The 14674-nt window shown below is 38.5% G+C and overlaps 1 protein-coding gene across 6 annotated transcripts in view; it reads right to left on the bottom strand.

The window, feature by feature from the left end:
• The window catches only part of SAMD3 (sterile alpha motif domain containing 3), a 218340-nt gene that overhangs the window by 137940 nt on the left and 65726 nt on the right, over positions 1-14674 (bottom strand). For 5 of the 6 annotated variants that reach the window (XM_054558160.2, XM_024249072.3, XM_024249071.3 and 2 more), the window contains one exon: positions 7497-7665. The exons of the other annotated variant lie outside the window; for it this stretch is intronic. The gene's annotated coding sequence lies outside the window, so the exon portion shown is untranslated. The remainder of the gene's footprint in view (positions 1-7496; positions 7666-14674) is intronic. 6 annotated transcript variants of the gene reach the window in all.

The raw sequence follows: 14674 nt of genomic DNA on the forward strand, positions 1-14674 counted from the left end.
TTCTCTCCCTTTTGTGTAGAAATAGTGATAAACACCTGCCAAACATCTAGAGGTTTTCTATATTTCTCTTACAAAGAAAATGGGGAATCACGGCATCCCAGATTGCTTCTTTTGGCAAGAACATTGCCTCTTTGCCCCATATGATAGTCTATGGCTGTATCCCTAAAGATGCAGGTAAAGCTACATTAAAGAATTATTTTTCTCCAGTCAAAGCAGTGTGTTATATCATTTATATACCGTTGTTTGCTCATCTTTTTTGTTGTTAATTGCATTTAAAAGTAAATTTTTAGTAATGCTAATGGATCAAATAGACCCAGCTGGAAAGGCAGTAAAAATAAACAATAGGCATGCCTATCTGTTATGTGAATGAGTGAAAACAGACATATCTAAAAGCTTAGCAATTACTGGCCACAGTGCACTATAACTGATAGCACCAAACTTTTATCCCTGTTCTCCCCATTTATTTAGGTTGATCTGCATCTTCTGATCTAGATATCTTGACTCCATAACCAAACTTGGATACTGGCCTCTGATCCAGTTTTGGCCATGAGAACTTCAAATGCTCTGATCAGCATCCTATCTGATTCTTCCTTTGGTTTATATGCCCTTGGTTTCAGGTATCCAGCCCTGGACATTTTTCTCTGTATCCACAACCCACCTTGACATTTTCTGCCCCAAAATGACTCTTTACAGCATGGAGAATCAAATATGTGAATTAATGCAATGGCCTCTTATCTCCCTGCATCTGTTCTTCATTTTTGCACTCTCTCTATAGAGGAAATCTAATCATGTCACTCTTCTGCTTGAAATCCTTCAAGAGCTTTCAATGGCCTTTAGGATAAAATATAAGCTTCTTAGAATGGAATTAAAATGTATTTCAGCCAGGCATGGTTGCTCACACCTGTAATCTCAGCACTTTGGGAGGCCGAGGTGGGAGGATCACCTGAGGTCAGGAGTTTGAGACCAGCCTGGGTAACATGTAGAAACCATGTCTCTACTAAAAATACAAAAATTAGCCAGTGCCACTTGCCTGTAGTTCCTGGGACTTAGGAGGCTGAGGTGGGAGAATCACTTGAAGTCAGGAGGCAGAGGTTGCAGTGAGTCGAGATTGTGTCACTGCACTCCAGCCTGGGCAATAGAGCAAGACTCATCTCAAATAAATAAATAAATAAATAAACAGAAATAAATAAAATGGATTTCCATGATACAGTCCTTGATTTCGGCCATTTCCCCATGTTAAGCTTATGTGCCAGTGGAATGGACCTACTCACAGATCTTCAAATAATCCATGTTCTTTTAAACCTTTCAGCATTTGCACTTGCCATACTCTGCCTAGAACAGACATCTTCTGCCTCTGTAGTAAATTCTTCTTCCTTCAAGACATGACAGAGCTACTCAGGAAAGTCTTCCCTGGCTGAGGCCTTGCTTTACTTACTTAACATATTCACACAAGTAACACACACACACACAAGCACACATGCGCATGTGCAGGGGGATGGGGGGAGAGAGAGAGAGAGAGAAAGATTTGGCCTTACTCTTTGCATTAAATTGGCTTCCATAACTAGGGAAATGGCCTTGTGTTCTAGTCCTAAAGAGATGGTAGTCTTAAAGAGATAACAAACAGAGGACAACGAGAAGCAGAAAATTCTACTACCAACACCTATGAAATACATGTTATGTATATTACATACATAGGCAACTATAAATGCATAGTTGATCATACAAGGAAGAATAGAGTCTCCCCTGGTGGCAAACTGAAGTGTGTGAAACCATGAGCCGCTGTGACTGCCCTGAAGTAGTCTTGGTCTCAATAGTACAGAGGCTTAGAGTTTAAAATCCTCATGGGAAGAGAAACTGAAGCTTTGTATTCAAAACAAGAGGGGGATTGAAATGGAGACCATTGAATAAATATGAGACTTTCAAAAGTACTGGACTTCAGGGAAACCCTCAGAGAAAGAGTGTTCTAAGAAAAAAAAAAATCTACTCACTGATACAGAGAAGACAAGGACGCTAAAAGTAACAGCTGAAACAAAAGAGAATTTTCTGAGAATTCAAATTCCAAACTTGTGTTTCATGCAGGCTCAAGGTTCAGAATAATAACTTCTCACAAATTCTGGAAACCTTGAAAGAAAGAGATTGGTATAAAAATTGGACCCAGCAGCGTGATTCTCTTGGGGTATGTAAAAGAAGCAAATATAAAACTTTCAGGGAGGCACGCCCTCAACAGATGCTATTCAGCAACAATTTATAAGTCAACAGACACAGCAATGGGGATAATTGGAAACCCAAGAATTTCAGCTTCTAGGGCACTGGTCAAGATTATAAAATTGGTTTGTCCTAAATGAATAAAAAATAAAATGTGGAATTTAAATCCTAAGAAAAAAAAGACACTACAAAAAATGGCACATTTGAAAAAGAATAAAATATAATTTCTAGAAATAAAAAAGTCAATAGACTAAACAGAAAGTAATATACAACTAAAGGATTTGCAAACAGAGTTGGAATGAAGACTATTACTCAGAATATAGCACTGAGAGATAATCAGAAAACAGGTAGGAGAAATTAACAGATATGAAGGTTAGAATGAGAGCAACAGTCTGGTAGGAGTTGTAGAAGGTGGTGTTTGAGAGAAGAGGGAGAAGTAAATGTTGAGGTAATGGCTGAGAGTTTTCCAGAATGTATGAAATATATGAATCCTTAGATTAAGGCAACATTATCAGTCGTGAGCAGGCTAAATAAAAATAAATCACACATAGAGCCTTATAGTAAAACCATCAAATACCAAAGACAAAAAGAGGATCTAGAAGGCAATCAGCGAGAAAAGACAGATTACCTAAAAAGAAACAAAAATTATGCTGTCACATGCTTTTAATAGCAAGAAAAAAGGCTAAAGAGAAATGGTATATTGTATTGTCTTTCTTCAAATTACTAAGAGAAAATAATTGTTAATCTAGAATAAATTACACAAACTATCATTTGGGAAGGAGAGTTAAAAATAATTTTTTGACAAAATTAAGAGTATTTACCACTTTCAGATCTATAATGAATAATGACTTTTAAAGGATATAAGTAAGGAAAAAGCCGGAAAGAAGAATAGGCTTCAAGTAATGATAGTAAGCAAAGAAATTAGTAAACATGTGGGTCAATATAAAGAAGCATTGTTATTATTATCACTTTTTTTGAAAGAGTGTCTTGCTCTGTCACCCAGCCTGGAGTGCAGTGGTGCTGTCCTGGCTCACCACAACCTCTGCCTCCCAGGTTCAAGTGATTCTCCTTCCTCAGCCTCCCAAGTAGCTGTGATTTCCATGTGATAAGAGGCGTGTGCCATCATGCCAGGCTAATTCTTGTCTTTTTAGTAGAGACCGGGTTTCACCATGTTGGCCAGGCTGGTCTTGAACTCCTGACTTCAAGTGATTCGCCCACTTCAGCCTCCCAAAGTGTTGGGATTACAGGCATGAGCCACCATGCCCGGCCTAAGAAGCATTTCTTACACAGAACAGTAATGATAATGGTTATTAATTTTGGTAATAATATCAAGATATAATGAAATTCCAAACATCTCTAACACTTAATAAGAAAGATGAGTCATTTTTATTAGAAGAAGGTTAGAATTACTGATTTCAATTTTAGTTCCTGTTTAATCAAGTATATATGTTAGCAATTTCAACATAATCACTTAAAAACAGAAATGGATTATATAATATCTAAATAACTAGAGAATAACAAGGATTAAAGATAACTTAGTTAATCTTATAGAAGGCAGGAAAAGACAAAAAATCATTTTAAAGAGAAAGCTGAAAAAGAGAGAGAGAGGGAGAGAGAAAGAGAAGATAGATATAAATCCAAATATTTCAGCAATCACAAGAATGTCATATGAGCAAAATTCTCTAGTTAAAGGAGCAAGGCCATAAATTGGGTGGTAAGTATTCAATAAAATTGTCTTTATAAGGGAACATAAACATAAATATCATGGCATAAAATGATTTAAAGTAAAAGGATGAGAAAAGGTAGACCAGGTAAATAACCAAATTAGGTTAGTGTATCTATGTTAACATAAAGAATGCACTCGGAGAGGGATAGCATTATTAGGGATGAAGATGGTTACTATGCATTGATACAAGATTCAAGTCACAAGGAAGTAATAACATTTCAAAATATACATGCCTCCAACAACATATATAGAGAACATTTCATACAATAAGAAGGAGAAATAGGTGAACCCACAATTCTATGGGGAGATAAATGCTTGTTCCATAATAGTAGAGTAAGCAGACATGTAAAATTCTTTATTTGCAGCTCTGTTTGTAATAGCAAAAAGTAGAAACAACTGTCCCAAGTCAAGGAAGTAGATAGCTAAACTGAGACTGATTTATACATTCAGTTAGTATTCAATGGTTAAAAATGGACTAGATCTCATGGATACGATGGATAATTCCATCTGAGCATTCCATAATACTGAATGACAAAAGAGTTGCAAAATGTTACATATAGTAGACACCAAGTGGAGATATGAATTGGATATATAAACATGGAGCTTGAAGAGATGTGGGCTGAAAGATACATTTGGCAGTTATCTGAATACATTTTTTGAAAGCATGAGTATTCACAGTCATCAAGGAGAGTTAGTAGTGAAGAAAACCCAATTTAGAACCCTGGGATTTCCAACAATTACTGATCAAATTGAGAGAAAGAGAATCAAGCAGATGAAATCCAGAAAAGCAGCCTCACTAGTAAAGAGAGAGAGAGGGAAGTAAGGAGAGCTCTCATGTTGGAAGCATGAGGGTAGCTTCCAACTGGCTGGAAGCATGTTGAGGATAAAAAGCCAATATGCTAAGGGTGGAGGATTAGAAGAGAAAAAACTTGACATTATAGAGTCAACTAATCCAGAAACTCACTATATCTATAATTCTGTTATATGCGATAAGCATTTATTTTGTAATGTCATTGCTAGTTGTATTTTCCGTTACATGAAGCCAATAGCATCTTATTATGCCCAGTGACAATTTTAAAAGTCCATCTTATTCCCAGTTAAAGGAAATGTGTGTTGAATAAATGGCACTAGTGTTTCACAGGGGTTGCAAAGATAACTAAGACAAGTCCCAGCCCAAGAGTTCATAGTTTAGGAGAGAGAAATTTACATTTAAAGCCATAAGAGATGGTAGGGTCTTGAAGACTTTTGATCACGGATATGAGATAATAAAGGCAGTGCTTTAGAAACACCAGTTTGTTGTCATAATAAAAATGATTATGCACCTTGGGTACATATATCTGTCTATTTAGCATACTTTACTTTATTTGAACCTTATAACAAATCAATAAGGAAGGTATTGCTCATGTTTTAGAAATGAAGAAATAGGTTTATGAACTCAAATAATTTGCTTAGGATCAGATAGTGATAAGATTGAAACTAAGTTTGTTTAGCACCAGAAGCCAGGCTCTTACCTGCTTTCTTCCATGCTATGCTGTCCCTCCTGTGGCACCATCTGCCTTTATCTCACACACTTCATTGACCCAACACAGGATGGCCAGAAGGGAGGAAAAGTGAGCGTCAAGGAAACCAATTAAGGTAGGAGAGGGGCAGTATAGCAAGGGAAAAGGAAAGATCAAGATGGTAGGCATTTCTGAGAGGAGAAGAGTGAGCCTTAATGACAGACTGGAGACATGGGATGGAGAATGCTGAAGCTTCAAAGGGATGTCAAGGTTACCGCACAGTTCCTTTCTTTTGAAAGAACACTTGGTATTTATTGCCTCCATTCCTTCATGTGCTTTTAACATATGATCACCTAGTTTTTGCTTCAAATTTTCTCTCTTTTTTTGTGGAAACTGTTCTCTATGTATGTACCCTTGGCCTACTCATTGAAAATTACATAGATATAGATATCCATATATTTTTTCTATTCTCCCTGATGCTTCTGCATTTTCTTTAAATTTTCTCCTTCATTGGCTTCTCCAAAATTAGATTTATCCCTAGAGAAGCTCATTCTCTATTTATTTGTTTTGAGATGGAGTCTTGCTCTGTCGCCCAGGCTGGAGTGCAGTGGCAAGATCTCTGCTCATTGCAACCTCCACCTCTCAGGCTCAAGTGATTCTCCTGCCTCAGCCTCCTGAGTAGCTGACTACAGGTGCACACAATCACACCTGGATAATTTTTGTATTTTTAGTACAGACGGAGTTTCACCATGCTGCCCAGACTGGTCTCAAACTCCCGACCTCAAAGAATCTGCCTGCCTCAGCCTCCCAAAGTGCTGGCATTACAGGCATGAGCCACTGTGCCTGGCCTTGTTCTATCTTTCAAAATCTCTCCTTCCCCTAACCATTTGCCTACCTCCAGAATTACTTTGGATGCCACATTTCTTACCTATCGTTTTGCTTGGCTCCAATTTTTTTCTTCCGTCTTCTAAATGAGCATATATGGTATGTACTTTGCTGTAATGATCTTTACCTAAGTTTAGTCTCCTCCTAGAAATCTTCCAAACAATTCTCATCCTTTGACGCGCCATCCTTCTACTTTCTGCCTTGTTGCTTATAACAATCACATAACATTTTATACATATGCTTATTTGAACCAATATATGCCTTGTTTAAGGAGTAATTTTCATGTATCTTGATAGTCCCCATAGTGCCTAGCATTCTTGCATTTAGTAGACAATTATTCATTCATTTCTTTATTCCTTAAACAAATACTTGAAGGGGAGGAACAAAAAGGGGAAAAGCAGAATAAATAACTATAAAAAGTGTGAAACAAGAAAAAGAAATAAGGTGTTAATTTGAGGAAGATTTGAAAACCTATATTCTATTTTATTTTATCTTTTTTAACCTGATAGCCTTGGACTTGTTTAAAATCCAATGAGAGGTAGAACACACAAGGGAGAGAAGTAAGCAAAGGGTTATGAAGAGATCCTCTAGAAGGATGCTGCAGCTAAGAGTTACAGGTGTGGCCAGGCGCAGTGGCTCACGCCTATAATCCCAGTACTTTGGGAGGCCGAGGCAGGCGGATCATGAGATTAAGCGATCGAGACCATCCTGGCCAACATAGTGAAACCTTGTCTCTACTAAAAATACAAAAATTAGCCGGGCATGGTGGCACGCACTGTAGTCCCAGCTCCTCGGGAGGTTGAGGCAGGAGAATCGCTTGAACCTGGGAGGCGGAGGTTGCAGTGAGCTGAGATCATGCCACTGCACTCCAGCCTGGTGACAGAGCACGACTCCGTCTCAAAAAAAAAAAAAAAGAGTTACAGGTGAGCTGAAGTCTTGATGTCCTCCGCTCCAGGTGGCATGAGCTTCCAGCTATGAGCAGCCAGTGTGTTATGCAAATTTGTTTTTAAGTAGACCATTTTGTGAAAAATATTAGGAAGCCCTTTTGTGAGGTTCCCAAGAAAGTAGATGAGGATGTGTATGAGTCAGAGTACTCTAGATAAATAGAACCAGATATATCTATACATCTATATAGAGAAAGACAGAGAAAAAAAGAGATTGATTTTAAGGAGCTGGCTCACCATATCGTGGGGGCTGGCAAGTCTGAAATTTATAGGGCAGGATGCCGGCAGGCTGGAAATTTTGGCAGGAGTCAGTGTTGCAGTCTTGAGTTTGAAGGCAGAATTCCTTCCTCTTCTGGGTACCTCAGTCTTTTCCCTTAAGGCCTTCAACTTACTGAATGAGGTCCACCTACATTATGGAGAGTAATTTGTTTACTCAGTCTGCTAATTTAAATGTTAATCACATCTGAAAAAAAAATAGCTTCATAGCAACAGCTAGACTGGTGTTTGACCAAACAACTGTGTACCATAGCCTAGCCAAGGTGACACATCAAATTAATCATCACAAGATGGAAGCCAAAGAGACAGGTGAAAGTTCGGCTTTGGGTAGGAGGAGGGTCACCTCCACCAATGTGAAAGGAGAAATGTGGATGGAAACTAATGTGGATGTTTAGGTAACTCCAAATCTATGGCTTCTATTTCCTCTGTGAAGCTGGGATGAGAGGAGGAAATCAATGGTTTAAAGATAGTGATAGGTTTGCAAAATTTACTTAGGTGAGTGGGAGAGTAGTTGCCAAGTGAAATAGACTGAGACTGCTGAGAAGAGCTAAAGGTTGGTGATTACAGTCTTATGAGGGGTGTAATCGCTAATAAATGCTCACAACACAGCTATTTCACTCTATTGAAGATGGTATCTTTTCAAGTATTGACACAGAGTTGCTCTTTACTTTCTGCTAGCAAACATCACTCTTCGGTTAACTTCTATGCACCCTTCTATAATCTCTTATTTCATGTATTAGACCTACTGAGTGTTAACTGTGGTAACACTTATCTGGGGACCTTATTATTGTTTGTCTTGTAAGACTACACATCTAATAAATAACACAATTAAGGGTGGTGCACAGGAGACATGGTGAATGAGCTTAAGGAGAAGGATGTTGTTGTTGAGGCTACTTTAAATGCTAGAAGTACTTTATAGGCTTTTAGCATAGACTCACTGCTCTGTGACTCAATAATAACATATTTCTTTTGCCATCATTCAAAGGACAAGTGTACACACTGTGCAATAGGGACTCCATAGGTATTTGAAAATACAAATGAAGATGTGGCTTTTCTTGATTCTATTTTCTACATCTTTGCCTATTTGCATATTATATTAGCTCCAGAAAATGGCTAGGAGGCAGACTTTTTCCACAACTGTCAATCCAGTGTTCTCCTCTTCTTGTTTGTTTGAATTATCTGATCAGTGGCACTTATTTATTTGAGAAGTAGTAAAAGGTAAAGAAAAATATATATATAGAGAGAGAGAGACAGAGTCTCACTCTGTCACCCAGGTTAGAGGGCAGTGGCACGATCTCGGCTCACTGCAACCTCCACCTCCCAGGTTCAAGTGATTCCCCTGCCTCAGCCTCCTGAGTAGCTGGGATTAGGGGCGCCCGCCACCATGTCTGGCTAATTTTTGTGTTTTCAGTAGAGACGGGGTTTCACCATGTTGGCCAGGCTGGTCTCAAACTCCTGACCTCAAGTCATCCACCTCCCTTGGCCCCCCAAAGTGCTGGGATTATAGGTGTGAACCACCGTGCCCAGCCCAAGAAAAGATTTTTAAACCATGTAGTCAGAAGATCTAGGTAGGTGATGGCAAACTCATATCCTTCCAGAAATATATAACATTTGCTGTAGCCAAACTAATACATGTGCTGGCAGATCTCGTAATCTTGGATCTATGTTTTAGTTCAGGCTTTATCATGTACTAGAGCTTTGATTTGGATAATCTGCCTTCTATTGGCTTCATTTCATTTATCTGTAAAATGTTAATAATGCTTGTTTTACCTGGGGCATAGGATTATGATAAAGGTTATATAACATAATGTTATATAATAGAAACTTCAGATATACAAATATACATGTATTAGTCAGGGTTCTCCATAGAAGCAAAACCAATATGGTGTGTGTGTGTGTGTGTGTGTGTGTGTGTGTGTGTGTGTATTCAAGACAGAATTTATATTAAGGAATTGGTTCATGTGATTATGGGGACTGGCAAGTCTGAAATCCATAAACAGGCAAGCAGGTTGAAAGTTCAAGGAAGAGCTGGTGTTGTAGTATAGAGTCCCACACTTGCCGGCTGGAAATTTAGGCAGGATTTCTATGTTACACTCTTGAGTTGGAATTGCTTCTTCTTCAGGAAACCTCAGTCTTTGCTCTTAATGGCTTTGATTAATTAGATGAGGCTCACCAATATTATGAGAGTAATCTGCTTTACTCGAGGTCTACCTTTTAAATGTTATTTGTATATAAAAACACCTTCACAGAAACATGCAGTCTAGTATATGACTAAACAACTGGGGTACAATTGCCTAGCCTAGTTGACAAGTAAAATTAAGCAGCACAATACAGCATTAAGATGAATACCTGGGCTCTTGATTTAGGTTGCCTGAATTTAATTCTAACTCTACCTTTGGGAGCCAAGAGTCCTTCAGCAAATATTGCATTCTTTCTGTGATTCAGTGTTCTCATCTGTTAAACCACCTTACAGAGTTGTTGTGAGATTAAATATAGAACACACATGTAGTATGTTCAGAATAAGATAGTATGGAGTAAATGTGCAGTAAATTTGGCTACTATTAAACATAAGCTATTATTATTATTGTTATTAAATCTGAAAATATAACAATATAAAAATTTTAAATAAAAAAGAAATTTTTCTGTTTGCTAGTCCTGCTGTTTTCCCTTTCCTCTGGGTTTGAGTATAAGGATAGCAGTCAATCATCATGGATTTACTGGAACAGTCACAATTTCAATATTCTGCCTTATTATTCCCAACCACATACTCTATTTGTCAGACCTTTCATTCTGACATTTGGCTCACAAAATATGCATGCCATAAATGGTGATGACAACTGACTTCATTTATTTATTTATTTTTGAGAAGGAGTCGCACTCTGTCGCCCAGGCTGGAGTGCAGTGGTGCAATCTTGGCTCACCGGAACCTCTGCCTCCTGGGTTCAAGTGATTCTCCTGCCTCAGCCTCCCAAGTAGCAGGGATTACAGGCACCTGCCACCACACCCAGCTATTTATTTATTTTTTGTTTTTGTATTTTTAGTAGAGATGGAGTTTAGCCATGTTGGCCAGGCTGGTCTCAAACTCCTGACCTCAGGTGATCCACTCGTCTTAGCCTCCCAAAATGCTGGGATTACAGGTGTGAGCCGCCATGCCCAGCCGATAATTGACCTTTTAAAGATGGTAGCTGAGCCTTACAACTCAGGCTCATGGTTGACTCTGTAGTTTGATAGAGAATAACAAGTTAGCTATCTGTCAGCTAAAAGGCTTTGCTGCTTTGTGGGTGGTATCTTGGTGCTGGATTATTAATATCATGTGAAGTTATTCATTAATTCTTTGCCATCATCTCAAAGGGTCATAGCATATTTATTTCTCTGCATCTGAACATACCAGCATCATCTAAAGCAATTTGTTGGTATGTAATGTTATTTGCTAATAATCATGTGATTTTTATCATTTCAAACTAATTTCTCAGAATTACCTGATTAACTGTGGGTTTTCCTTTAGTGACATAAGTGTATATTTAATAATTTCCCAATTTCAGAATTACTTGATTAATTATGGGTTCTCCTTCAGCGACATAAGTGTACATTTAGTAATTTCCCAATTTCATTAGAGTCACAGTATGTGGGCAAATCTGTGGGTTCTTAATGTGTCTTTATATATTATGTCTAAGTGTTCAGATAAAAATAATTTAGCTTAGAAAAAGAAAATAAAAATTAAAAAGGAATTAAAAATTTAACAGGTCAGTTATGTGACCTTTATTATTAAGCTAATCTAATAATCTGTTTTTGAAACTGTGAATTTACTAAATTATGAATAAGAAGTCCATTTTTGCTGCACTTACAGAGGTGAGATGAAGAGCTGGCCACCAGGGAAGTCTCTCACAGGTTGGCAGTAAGTTGGCAGAGCCACTGACCCAGAATGCGGATCCTAGATTTTCACATTTTGAACTTCAGTTTCATCAGTAACTTAGAACTTAGGTGATTCAGTTCTCAGGAATAACTTTTTTTTTTCCTTTTTTTTTTTTTTTTTGAGACGGAGTCTCGCTCTTGTTGCCGAGGTTGGAGTGCTGGAGTGCTGGAGTTCAACGGTACAATCTCAGCTCACTGCAACCTCCACCTCCCGGACTCAAGTGGTTCTCCTGCCTCAGCCTCCCGAGTAGCTGGGATTCCAGACATGCGCCACCATGCCCGGCTAATTTTTGTATTTTTAGTAGACACAGGGTTTCACCCTGTTGGCCAGGCTGGTCTCGAACTCCTGATCTCAGGTGATCCACCTGCCTTGGCCTCTCAAAGTGCTGGGATTCCAGGCGTGTTTCACCATGCCCGGCCCAGAACAACTCTTTTTTGTTTGTTTGTTTTGTTTTGTTTTGTTTTGTTTTTGAGACAGAGTTTCTCTCTGTCGCCCAGGCCGGAGTGCAGTGGCTTGATCTTGGCTCACTGCAAGCTCCGCCTCCCAGGTTCACACCATTCTCCTGCCTCAGCCTCCCGAGTAGCTGGGACTACAGGCGCCCATCACCATGCCCAGCTAATTTTTTGTATTTTTAGTAGAGACGGGGTTTCACTGTGTTAGCCAGGATGGTCTCGATTTCCTGACCTCGTGATCTCCCCACCTCGGCCTCCCAAAGTGCTGGGATTACATGCATGAACCACTATGCCCGGCCAGGAACAACTCTTAACTGTCAAACCCAGAAATGATTGTTGTGTATGTGATTCACAATGTCAGTTTATTCAGTTACAATGGAAGCTGTTTCTATCTGTTTCTAATTAATGGAAGATGAATCTAAGTTACTGCTTTCTCCTTGCATCAAAGTCCCTAATCCTCAATTAGTATTTAAAATTATGTTTCAAGAGTTCACAGTTTAGTTAAAGGGAACTTGACAGTTGCATCTATACTAGAGAAGCATTTTGGTTTTATATTACGGACCAACTCCATTTGCTTGGGGTGCTGGGTTGGAAGGTAGTTTAAAATGACATTTGAGGCCAGTGAAAAGGAATGCTATGATTGAATGACAGTGTCTTACACCTGTCCAAGACTGCTAGTGTGAGCTGAGCTTGCTGTGTATTTGCCATCTTTGACTGAGGCTATTGATGAAAAGCTCACAAGTATCCTTGACCCACAATATATCACAACATTCTGGTCCCCTCACTCTAGTAGTTAGAAAACAAGTGTTTTCTGGCTACATTGCCTCTTTCCTTTAGACAAAGATTGAAATAATATTATTATCTAAAATATTACTCTCTTACACAGATTACCACCTTTTTGTGGCCACGTTTTTTTGTGGTAGGTGACAATATCCTTAAGTAGGAAGTTGCTTTCTTTAGTTATATTATAGTCCTAAGAATAGCCCCAGTGATGCTTCCACAGTTTCCATAAACATTTTTAAAAACCAGTCCTGAAGGATGTAGGATAACATTTGATGTTGACATATGATTAATTCAATGAGGACTAACTCTATTTTATAATTGCGAGAAGTGAGTGGATTGTGCCACTAGATTTAGGGGCACTCCACACCACTTTATGCTGAAAACTTGTTTTTAGTGCTTCATACTACCAAAGACTTCATAGTTTGTCTCGTGAGTCTCTACACTTTTCTCGATAGGGATTGGCTTTTGATGTTGCGGAAGTCTTATGCTATATGGGTAAGGAAGGACACTCACAACATGGGCCTTATGCAAACAGCATCTTAGCAGTGGGAGCAGAGGCTGCTCAGGCTTCAAGACTGACCAGAAGACGGCAGACAACCTCTTGGATTACCTTGATTTAAGTGATTGCCTCTCCTCTGTAAAGGACAGAGATTTCACCCCCAAGACATTTCTTTGGTGTGACAGTAGGGACTGAGAGATACGGATTGAAGAGCTAGTAAGCAAGAATACATTATGGATTTTTAAATCATAGTTTCATATTTATAAAAGGAGACTGCTTACTTAACAGGATAACTATTTTTCTTCTTTAATTTCAATTTGGATGAGCTCAAGGATGTTATGCCATACATATTCTACTAGACTTCAAAAGGCTTTGTTTAAAGCAAAGCAAGCCTAAAATCTACACAACTCTGAAAATCACTTCAGAGAATCTTGAATAAACTTTTCTTCAGGGTATTTCAGACTAATCTAAGAAAATATTTGCTTGAACACTGTGTGTATTTTTTAAAAGGAATTCTGTTCAGCCCGTCGTTATTAATGTTTATTTTATTTGTGAAGTTCTTTAGACTCTTCAGAAAGGAGGGTTAATGATTAAGAACCAAGGTAAAACATTGTTTCTTTTTTATTCTTATATTTCATTCAACTGAAAAAGATCTTAATCATTAGCATGACATATTTATTAATGTTTCTAATTTCAAGGATTAATTTTTATTTTTGCAAGATTAATTTTTTTTTGCAATATGGCTGTTAGAATGACCTCAAAATTATATAACTCCCTGCTTTTTGGTTGTGTAAAAATTTGTACATGATTGAGTATTCTGAATGTCTCGAATGCCTCCAAGTCCTTCATCTCCAGGGACAGTTTGCCCTTCAGTATCCAACAATTATAGTCCAATCTTGCATACCTTGATTATCTGCAGGCAATTCATTTATTGTTATTGTATTTCTTTCCTATAATATTTTTGAACTCCAGGAATGTCTAATTTTTCCATAAATTTCTCTGATTTTTTTTTTTTTTTTTTGATGGAGTTTTACTCTTGTTGCCCAGGCTGGAGTGCAACGGCGTGATCTCGGCTCTCCGCAATCTCTGCCTTCAGGGTTCAAGCAATTCTCCCACCTCAGCCTCCCGAGTAGCTGGGATTAGAGGCATGCACCACCACGTCCAGCTAATTTTGTATTTTTAGTAGAGATGAGGTTTCTCCATGTTGGTCAGGCTGGTCTCAAACTCCCGACCTCAGGTGATCTGTCCACCTTGGCCTCCCAAAGTGCTGGGATTATAGGCGTGAGCCACCACGCCCAGCCTCTCTGCTTATTTTTTTATCAGTCTGTATCAGTTAAATGTTTTCAGCTTCAACTGGCATAAACCTGACTCAAGTTGGGCTTCACTATTGAAGGTATTGACTCACATCAAGGCACTGCAGAGGTAAGGCATGCCTCAGAGATGGTGGTTTGATGAGATGGACTTGGGTTCTTTTTGTCTATCTGCAACTACA

This window comes from Pongo abelii, chromosome 5 (genome assembly GCF_028885655.2).
Source record: "Pongo abelii isolate AG06213 chromosome 5, NHGRI_mPonAbe1-v2.0_pri, whole genome shotgun sequence".
Lineage (NCBI taxonomy): Eukaryota > Metazoa > Chordata > Mammalia > Primates > Hominidae > Pongo > Pongo abelii.